Below are 9,419 nucleotides of genomic sequence, written 5' to 3' on the forward strand. Positions count from 1 at the left end.
AGGCTTGGTTGTAGATTCAGCTTGTGTAATTCACAGTAGTTGGACCTTGCCATTCGCAGGGGATAAGTTCCTGAAAAATGCTGTGAATGTCGGGGCATTGTTTCAATGGGAAAAGGGGGGGATAGGTTCCCGACAGTTCATGATTCATAAGAGAAATTTAAAAATTCCCATGAAAAACTGCGAAAACACCACACATATGCCCGTGAGAAAATGTATCTCACCACTATCCGGTCTCCAAACCTCAGAGAGTGCTGCAATCTTGATGTTCAAATGCTGGAGCTCAGATGATAGCAGACAGGTGATCATCTTCTCTCTGAGATTGGACATTCCAGCACCCACCCGAATGGACTGCCTTAGGTTAATCTGAGCAGACTGCCGTCTGGTGGACACCTCAGCACTACCCCGACACACACCACTGCATCCTGACCCAGGAAGGTTACCCCATGCTTTTCCTCCTATTATTAAAGAGTGGGGGTCCTGAAGGTTTTGCCCAAATCCTATCATTCGGTGAGGTGCCCTGCGAAGGGCAGTGGCACAGGAGGTACTCGCATGGAGTGGGTTTTCGGTTTTCTTTGCGTTTTTTAAAATGTGTTTTGTGGAATGAAGTGTTTTACGGTGGCCGGAGTGCAAATCCTGCTCCCAACCTCGAAAAATGGTAACCCAACTGCAGGAGTATCTCTGCAGACAGTTGGGTACCAAATGTGGATGGTCATTGGCTCACAAGGAGCTTCCTCAGCCATTTGACAGGTTTTGTTTTTAATCCTACTGGGTGTCCATATCCATACACCCACCTCACCAGGAAACCTGGTGGGGGGAGACGGTTTAGTCGCCGACAACCCGAGCATGAAAGAAGGTAGTCCAGGTTTATATGGTACCTGTAGCAAGTCAGATCTGATCTGGCCTGACCTGACAATGAGCTGTTGTGGCAGAACATTTCTTACGTACGATAGTGGCTATAGCTTGCCATCCCTCAACTTCCTTCCACGGTCAACCGTTACATCTGGAATATCCGGTTTCGCAATATGGGCCCTCTTTCAGATTCCAATCTGATAGTTCACCCACCTTATTTGCTGCTCTTGACTTCTACGTGGTGGTAGCATTGCCAGATCCACATTATTTGAAGGGTTGAGTTGGTCCTCCTTGGCACATAGCTCCTTTATGCAGACGTGTCACAGTTCATTGACTTTATGCACTCGAGCACGACCATAGATGGCACAAGTAAACACATCTAGTTCATCAATTAGGTTTTCTGCCACGTCCCACATTTCTCCCAACCTGGACAGTACAGCTGAAAACTTTGGAATTTTCTAGAGTTTTCATGGACTTGATCTTTCCTCGTCCCTTGAAGGTGCTAGTTGTGTCACATGCAGTGCATGTGTAGAGACACATAAGTGCTGCGCAGTGCTGCTATGTGTAACCCTCTGTGAGATCATTGATGTTGCTCAGTCTTTGCTTATTACCCATACCAGTATTGAAGAGAATGACACCATTTTCCAATGTGAGGGTGGAGTGCAGCAGGAAGAACAACACCACTGTCTGGACTTTTGATCCGGATGCACTTGTATCCCTTGTCTTTCCCATACATGCAGTATCGAACTACTCTGGAGTCTGTTTCCTCTTGGGTTGTTGAATGCAGTTTCAATTTTCATCTTCAAACGTCTCCTTCACAGATCAGGACGCCTTTTCTTCCCAGGAGCTATTTTGCTTCATTTGTGGCCTCCACAGCATATATCAGGCACTCTTGTGCAGTTTATAATCAGTGATGGTGTGATGATTGGGTAATAGTCCATGGTGGTGAGATTGGTTGGTGCCACACCAGTCAACGATGTTTCTTCCACAGCCTGAGCGATCGCTGTCTCAAGTTTGAGAGAGAAGGAGTAACTCTTGAGTGTCCCATTCTGTTCAACAGGGTTATCAGTCGTTCACTCCTGAATGAGTGGCGCATTGTCATACAAAATGAGCATGTGCTTTGGTAGTTTCCACTCACCATTGGTGGCAGCCCGACATAAGTTTTGATCAATGGAGTGTGCCAGCCTGTTCGCTCGTGATGTGGCAGCAGTTAGTTTCCCAGTTATCACATGACTCAAGAACCTCTTAAGCTGCGGTGGTAGTATCTCCTCTTTGTTTTCTAGGTCTTTTATTGTCGGTGGCCATTTTAGTTCGATTGTTCATAAAATGGAGAATCAACTGATCCAGGTAAGTGGCGGCATCCGATAATGATGTCTGCTGAACCTAGTTCATATGCACACTTGACAGCACTGTTTACATCAATGTCAGAGCTGTATACGATGTATGACAACCCTTTGAACCCTGGTGGCCGTTTTACCAGCCGCTTTTCAAACCTCCATACACCTGAGCCACTGGTTTATCAGCCACCATTAAAACCTTCATACACCCGAGTGGCCAGATTTTTATCCGGGGAGTCGAAAGTCTAAGGAGCTCAGGGTTCAAAGGGAAGTGTTTCTGGTTATCAAGTTTGCAGAATGATAATTTCACACTAGAGTTGACCTTCAATATATTTTAAACTTCAGCTTGGCCGTGGCCTTTAACTTAACAATACGGTAGCTTGAATTGGGGAATTCCTTATGTTCCAGGCTTGAGATGGACACCTGACCGAGCTTGCTCAGCTTGACAATGTTTTTCTCACGTATAATATCCTTGTCAATCGTCTGACACACACATCTGAGTATGTTGTCCTATGTGCTCGTTCAAGCTTTTTTTGTTGTGTCCTTTTCTCGTCATCAGTACTTCTCCATTGCTTTGGATTACCCATGCCAGAATCTATTTGGCCCGATAGCTCTTGTGGTAATGTGCCTCACACACAAACAAATAATGGCTTATTATCCGAGTCAGGAGTTGTTCATTTGATTTCCACTCAGCTGATTCTAGAACTCTTCTCCATCCATCAAACTCAAACCTAAAGGTTCCTTTGGTTGACCAGCTTCCCTTCGTCTCGATTTTCTTGCACCCTTCGGAGTTACAAAATAAACGATCAGGCTTGAAGATAAGGTTATCACTATTATTTAAGATCGCTACTTGTTCTTGATGTCCATGCTATTCCAGGGTGTCTGGATGAACCTCCATGCAGTTAAGATTCATGATGAACCTCTTGTAATATTTGTGATGATATCTATCATACAGTCATCTGTATATGTTGTGGAGATGAAATCACACACCTGTTGCTTTCTATTTATGGAACGAGCTGGTTGGCACAGTCTTATGGATCGGACTTCTTTCAGTTTGGCCAGTCTCTCATCACCTTCATGTTTATGAACAACAGGAGTGGTCCACAGTGTGATCCCTGAACATGTATTACACATCTGAGTTTCATTTTGGAGGATGACGCTAATCTGACATCACGTTTTCCCTTTGATAGCAGGCTATCATCACATTTTCTCTTTCAGGGTGGACTATCTACACATTTTCTCTTCTATGGCGGGCTATCATCACATTTTCTCTTTGATGGCAGACTATCCTTACGTTTTCTCTTCTATGGTGGGCTATCATCACATTTTCTCTTTGATGGCAGACTATCCTTACGTTTTCTCTTCTATGGTGGGCTATCATCACATTTTCTCTTCCATGGTGGGCTACCATCACGTTTTCTCTTCTATGGTGGGCTACCATCACGTTTTCTCTTCTATGGTGGGCTATCATCACGTTTTCTCTTCTATGGTGGGCTATCATCACGTTTTATCTTCTATGGTGGGCTGTCATCACGTTTTCTCTTCTATGGTGGGCTATCATCACGTTTTGTCTTCTATGGTGGGCTATCATCACATTTTCTCTTCTATGGTGGGCTGTCATCACGTTTTCTCTTCTATGGTGGGCTATCATCACGTTTTGTCTTCTATGGTGGGCTATCATCACGTTTCTCTTCTATGGTGGGCTACCATCACGTTTTCTCTTCTATGGTGGGCTATCATCACGTTTTCTCTTCCATGGTGGGCTGTCATCACGTTTTCTCTTCTATGGTAGGCTATCATCACATTTTCTCTTCTATGGTGGGCTAGCATCACATTTTCTCTTCTATGGTGGGCTATCATCACATTTTCTCTTCTATGGTGGGCTATCATCACGTTTTCTCTTTGATGGCAGACTATCCTCACGTTTTGTCTTCGATGGTGGGCTATCATCACATTTTCTCTTCTATGATGGGCTATCATCACGTTTTCTCTTCTATGGTGGGCTATCATCACGTTTTCTCTTCTATGGTGGGCTATCATCACATTTTCTCTTCTATGGTGGGCTATCATCACATTTTCTCTTCTATGGTGGGCTATCATCACATTTTCTCTTCTATAGTGAGCTATCATCACGTTTTCACTTTGATGGTGGACTATCATCACATTTTCCCTTCTATGGTGGACTATCACATTTTCTCTTTGATGGTGGGCTATCATCACGTTTTCTCTTTGATGGCAGACTATCCTCACGTTTTGTCTTCGATGGTGGGCTATCATCACGTTTTCTCTTCTATGGTGGGCTGCAATCACGTTTTCTCTTCTATGGTGGGCTGCAATCACGTTTTCTCTTCTATGGTGGGCTATCATCACGTTTTATCTTTGATGGCTATGGGTGGGCTATCATGGTGGGCTATCATCACATTTTCTCTTCTATGGTGGGCTATCATCTTTTCTCTTCTATGGTGGGCTGTCATCATGTTTTCTCTTCTATGGTGGGCTATCATCACGTTTTCTCTTCTATGGTGGGCTATCATCACATTTTCTCTTCTATGGTGGGCTACCATCACGTTTTCTCTTCTATGGTGGGCTATCATCATGTTTTCTCTTTGATGGGCTATCATCACGTTTCTTTTCTATGGTTTGCTATCATCACATTTTCTCTTCTATAGTGGGCTATCATCACATTTTCTCTTCTATGGTGGGCTATCATCACATTTTCTCTTCTATGGTGGGCTATCATCACATTTTCCCTTCTATGGTGGACTATCATCACATTTTCTCTTTGATGATGGGCTATCATCACGTTTTCTCTTTGATGGCAGACGATCCTCACGTTTTCTCTTCTATGGTGGGCTATCATCAAATTTTCTCTTCTATGGTGGGCTATCATCACATTTTCTCTTCTATGGTGGGCTATCATCACGTTTCTCTTCTATGGTGGGCTATCATCACATTTTCTCTTCTATGGTGGGCTATCATCACGTTTTATCTTTGATGGCAGGCTATCCTCACATTTTCTCTTCTATGGTGGGCTATCATCACGTTTTCTCTTTGATGGCAGACTATCCTCACGTTTTCTCTTCTATGGTGGGCTATCATCACATTTTCTCTTCTATGGTGGGCTATCATCACGTTTTCTCTTCTATGGTGGGCTATCATCACGTTTTCTCTTCTATGGTGGGCTATCATCACGTTTTCTCTTCTATGGTGGGCTATCATCACATTTTCTCTTCTATGGTGGGCTATCATCACGTTTTCTCTTCTATGGTGGGCTATCATTACGTTTTCTCTTTGATGGCAGACTATCCTCACGTTTTCTCTTCTATGGTGGGCTATCATCACATTTTCTCTTCTATGGTGGGCTATCATCACATTTTCTCTTCTATGGTGGGCTATCATCACATTTTCCCTTCTATGGTGGACTATCATCACATTTTCTCTTTGATGATGGGCTATCATCACGTTTTCTCTGCTATGCTGGGCTATCATCACGTTTTCTCTTCTATGGTGGGCTATCATCACATTTTCTTTTTGATGGCAGAGTATCCTCGCATTTTCTCTTTGATGGTGGGCTATCATCACGTTTTCTCTTTGATGGCAGACTTTCCTCACATTTTCTCTTCTCTCGTGAGCTGTCATCATGTTTTCTCTTCTATGGTGGGCTATCATCACGTTTTCTCTTCTATGGTGGGCTATCATCACGTTTTCTCTTCTATGGTGGGCTATCATCACGTTTTCTCTTCTATGGTGGGCTATCATCACGTTTTCTCTTCTATGGTGGGCTATCATCACGTTTTCTCTTCTATGGTGGGCTATCATCACGTTTTCTCTTCTATGGTGGGCTATCATCACGTTTTCTCTTCTATGGTGGGCTATCATCACGTTTTCTCTTCTATGGTGGGCTATCATCACGTTTTCTCTTCTATGGTGGGCTATCATCACATTTTCTCTTCTATGGTGGGCTATCATCACGTTTTCTCTTCTATGGTGGGCTATCATCACGTTTTCTCTTCTATGGTGGGCTATCATCACATTTTCTCTTCTATGGTGGGCTAGCATCACATTTTCTCTTCTCTCGTGAGCTGTCATCATGTTTTCTCTTCTATGGTGGGCTATCATCACGTTTTCTCTTCTATGGTGGGCTATCATCACGTTTTCTCTTCGATTGCGGGCTATCATCACATTTTCTCTTTGATGGCAGACTATCCTCACATTTTCTCTTCTATGGTGGGCTATCATCACGTTTTCTCTTTGATGGCAGACTATCCTCACGTTTTCTCTTCTATGGTGGGCTATCATCACATTTTCTCTTCTATGGTGGGCTAGCATCACATTTTCTCTTCTATGGTGGGCTATCATCACATTTTCTCTTCTATGGTGGGCTATCATCACATTTTCTCTTCTATAGTGAGCTATCATCACGTTTTCTCTTTGATGGTGGACTATCATCACATTTTCCCTTCTATGGTGGACTATCATCACATTTTCTCTTTGACGGTGGGCTATCATCACGTTTTCTCTTTGATGGCAGACTATCCTCACGTTTTGTCTTCGATGGTGGGCTATCATCACATTTTCTCTTCTATGGTGGGCTATCATCACGTTTTCTCTTCTATGGTGGGCTGTCATCATGTTTTCTCTTCTATGGTGGGCTATCATCACGTTTTCTCTTCTATGGTGGGCTATCATGTTTTCTCTGATGGCAGACTATCCTCACGTTTTCTCTTCTATGGTGGGCTATCATCAGGTGGGCTATCATCACATTTTCTCTTCTATGGTGGGCTATCATCACGTTTTCTTCTATCAGACTATGGTGGGCTATCATCACGTTTTCTCTTTGATGGCAGACTATCCTCACGTTTTCTCTTCTATGGTGGGCTATCATCACATTTTCTCTTCTATGGTGGGCTATCATCACATTTTCTCTTCTATGGTGGGCTATCATCACATTTTCTCTTCTATGGTGGGCTATCATCACATTTTCTCTTCTATAGTGAGCTATCATCACGTTTTCTCTTTGATGGTGGACTATCATCACATTTTCCCTTCTATGGTGGACTATCATCACATTTTCTCTTTGACGGTGGGCTATCATCACGTTTTCTCTTTGATGGCAGACTATCCTCACGTTTTGTCTTCGATGGTGGGCTATCATCACATTTTCTCTTCTATGATGGGCTATCATCACGTTTTCTCTTCTATGGTGGGCTATCCTCACGTTTTCTCTTCTATGGTGGGCTATCATCAAATTTTCTCTTCTATGGTGGGCTATCATCACATTTTCTCTTCTATGGTGGGCTATCATCACGTTTTATCTTTGATGGCAGGCTATCCTCACATTTTCTCTTCTATGGTGGGCTATCATCACGTTTTCTCTTCTATGGTGGGCTATCATCACATTTTCTTTTTGATGGCAGAGTATCCTCGCATTTTCTCTTTGATGGTGGGCTATCATCACGTTTTCTCTTTGATGGCAGACTATCCTCACGCTTTCTCTTCTATGGTGGGCTATCATCACATTTTCTCTTCTATGGTGGGCTATCATCACGTTTTCTCTGCTATGCTGGGCTATCATCACGTTTTCTCTTCTATGGTGGGCTATCATCACATTTTCTTTTTGATGGCAGAGTATCCTCACATTTTCTCTTCTATAGTGAGCTATCATCACGTTTTCTCTTTGATGGTGGACTATCATCACATTTTCCCTTCTATGGTGGACTATCATCACATTTTCTCTTTGACGGTGGGCTATCATCACGTTTTCTCTTTGATGGCAGACTATCCTCACGTTTTGTCTTCGATGGTGGGCTATCATCACATTTTCTCTTCTATGGTGGGCTATCATCACGTTTTCTCTTCTATGGTGGGCTGCAATCACGTTTTCTCTTCTATGGTGGGCTGCAATCACGTTTTCTCTTCTATGGTGGGCTATCATCACGTTTTATCTTTGATGGCAGACTATCCTCAAGTTTTCTCTTCTATGGTGGGCTATCATCACGTTTTCTCTTTGATGGCAGACTATCCTCACGTTTTCTCTTCTATGGTGGGCTATCATCACATTTTCTCTTCTATGGTGGGCTAGCATCACATTTTCTCTTCTATGGTGGGCTATCATCACATTTTCTCTTCTATGGTGGGCTATCATCACATTTTCTCTTCTATGGTGGGCTATCATCACGTTTTCTCTTCTATGGTGGGCTATCATCACGTTTTCTCTTCTATGGTGGGCTATCATCACGTTTTCTCTTCTATGGTGGGCTATCATCACGTTTTCTCTTCTATGGTGGGCTATCATCACGTTTTCTCTTCGATGGTGGGCTATCATCACATTTTCTCTTCTATGGTGGGCTATCATCACGTTTTCTCTTCTATGGTGGGCTGTCATCATGTTTTCTCTTCTATGGTGGGCTATCATCACGTTTTCTCTTCTATGGTGGGCTATCATCACATTTTCTCTTCTATGGTGGGCTATCATCACGTTTTCTCTTTGATGGCAGACGATCCTCAAGTTTTCTCTTCGATGGTGGGTTAGGGTTTGGCACACCCAGCAGGATTAAAAACAAAACCTGTCAAAGGGTGGAGGAACTCCTTGTGAGCCAATGGCCATCCATATCTTGCACCCAACTGTGTCTGTAGACATGCTCCTGTAGTTGGGGTACTTTTTTAGGAGTTTGGGTGCAGGATTTGCACTCCGGCCAACGTAAAACCCTTCACTCTGCAAAACACAAGAAAAACGCAAAGAAAATTGAAAACCCACTCGGTGGGAGTACCTCCTGTGCAGCTGCTCTCCGCAGGGCAGCTCATCGGTTGACGGGATTGGGGCAAAGCCTTTAGGACCCCCAGTCTTTGATGATAACACGAAAAACAACAGGGTAACCTTCCCGGATTAGATTGCGGTGGTGTGTGTCGGGATGGTGCTGAGGTGTCGTCCACCAGACGGCGGTCTCCTTGGGTTAACCTGACGCAGTCCCTTCGGGTGGGTGCCTGGAATGTCCTATCCCTAAGAGAGGATGATCACCTGTCTCTGTTATCATCTGAGCTCAAGCGTTTGGACATCGGGATTGCAGCTCTCTCTGAGGTTCGGAGACCGGATTGCGGCGAGATCATGGTGGGTGGTTACACCTACTATTGGTCTGGTCGCTCTGATGGTTACCATACCTAAGGAGTAGCTGTGTCCAATAAGCTGACCCCAATGATAATTGAGGTAACACCGGTCAACGAGCGTATTATGAG

The 9,419-nt window shown here is 43.8% G+C and overlaps 1 protein-coding gene across 1 annotated transcript in view; it reads right to left on the minus strand.

Annotated features, from left to right (window-relative positions):
- LOC147011766 (uncharacterized) overlaps nucleotides 1-9,419 on the minus strand; it is a 369,804-nt gene that overhangs the window by 334,756 nt on the left and 25,629 nt on the right. The window lies entirely within an intron of this gene.

Source organism: Eptatretus burgeri, chromosome 15 (assembly GCF_056783735.1).
Source record: "Eptatretus burgeri isolate ZD-2024b chromosome 15, Ebu_testis_v1, whole genome shotgun sequence".
Taxonomy (NCBI): Eukaryota; Metazoa; Chordata; class Myxini; order Myxiniformes; family Myxinidae; genus Eptatretus; species Eptatretus burgeri.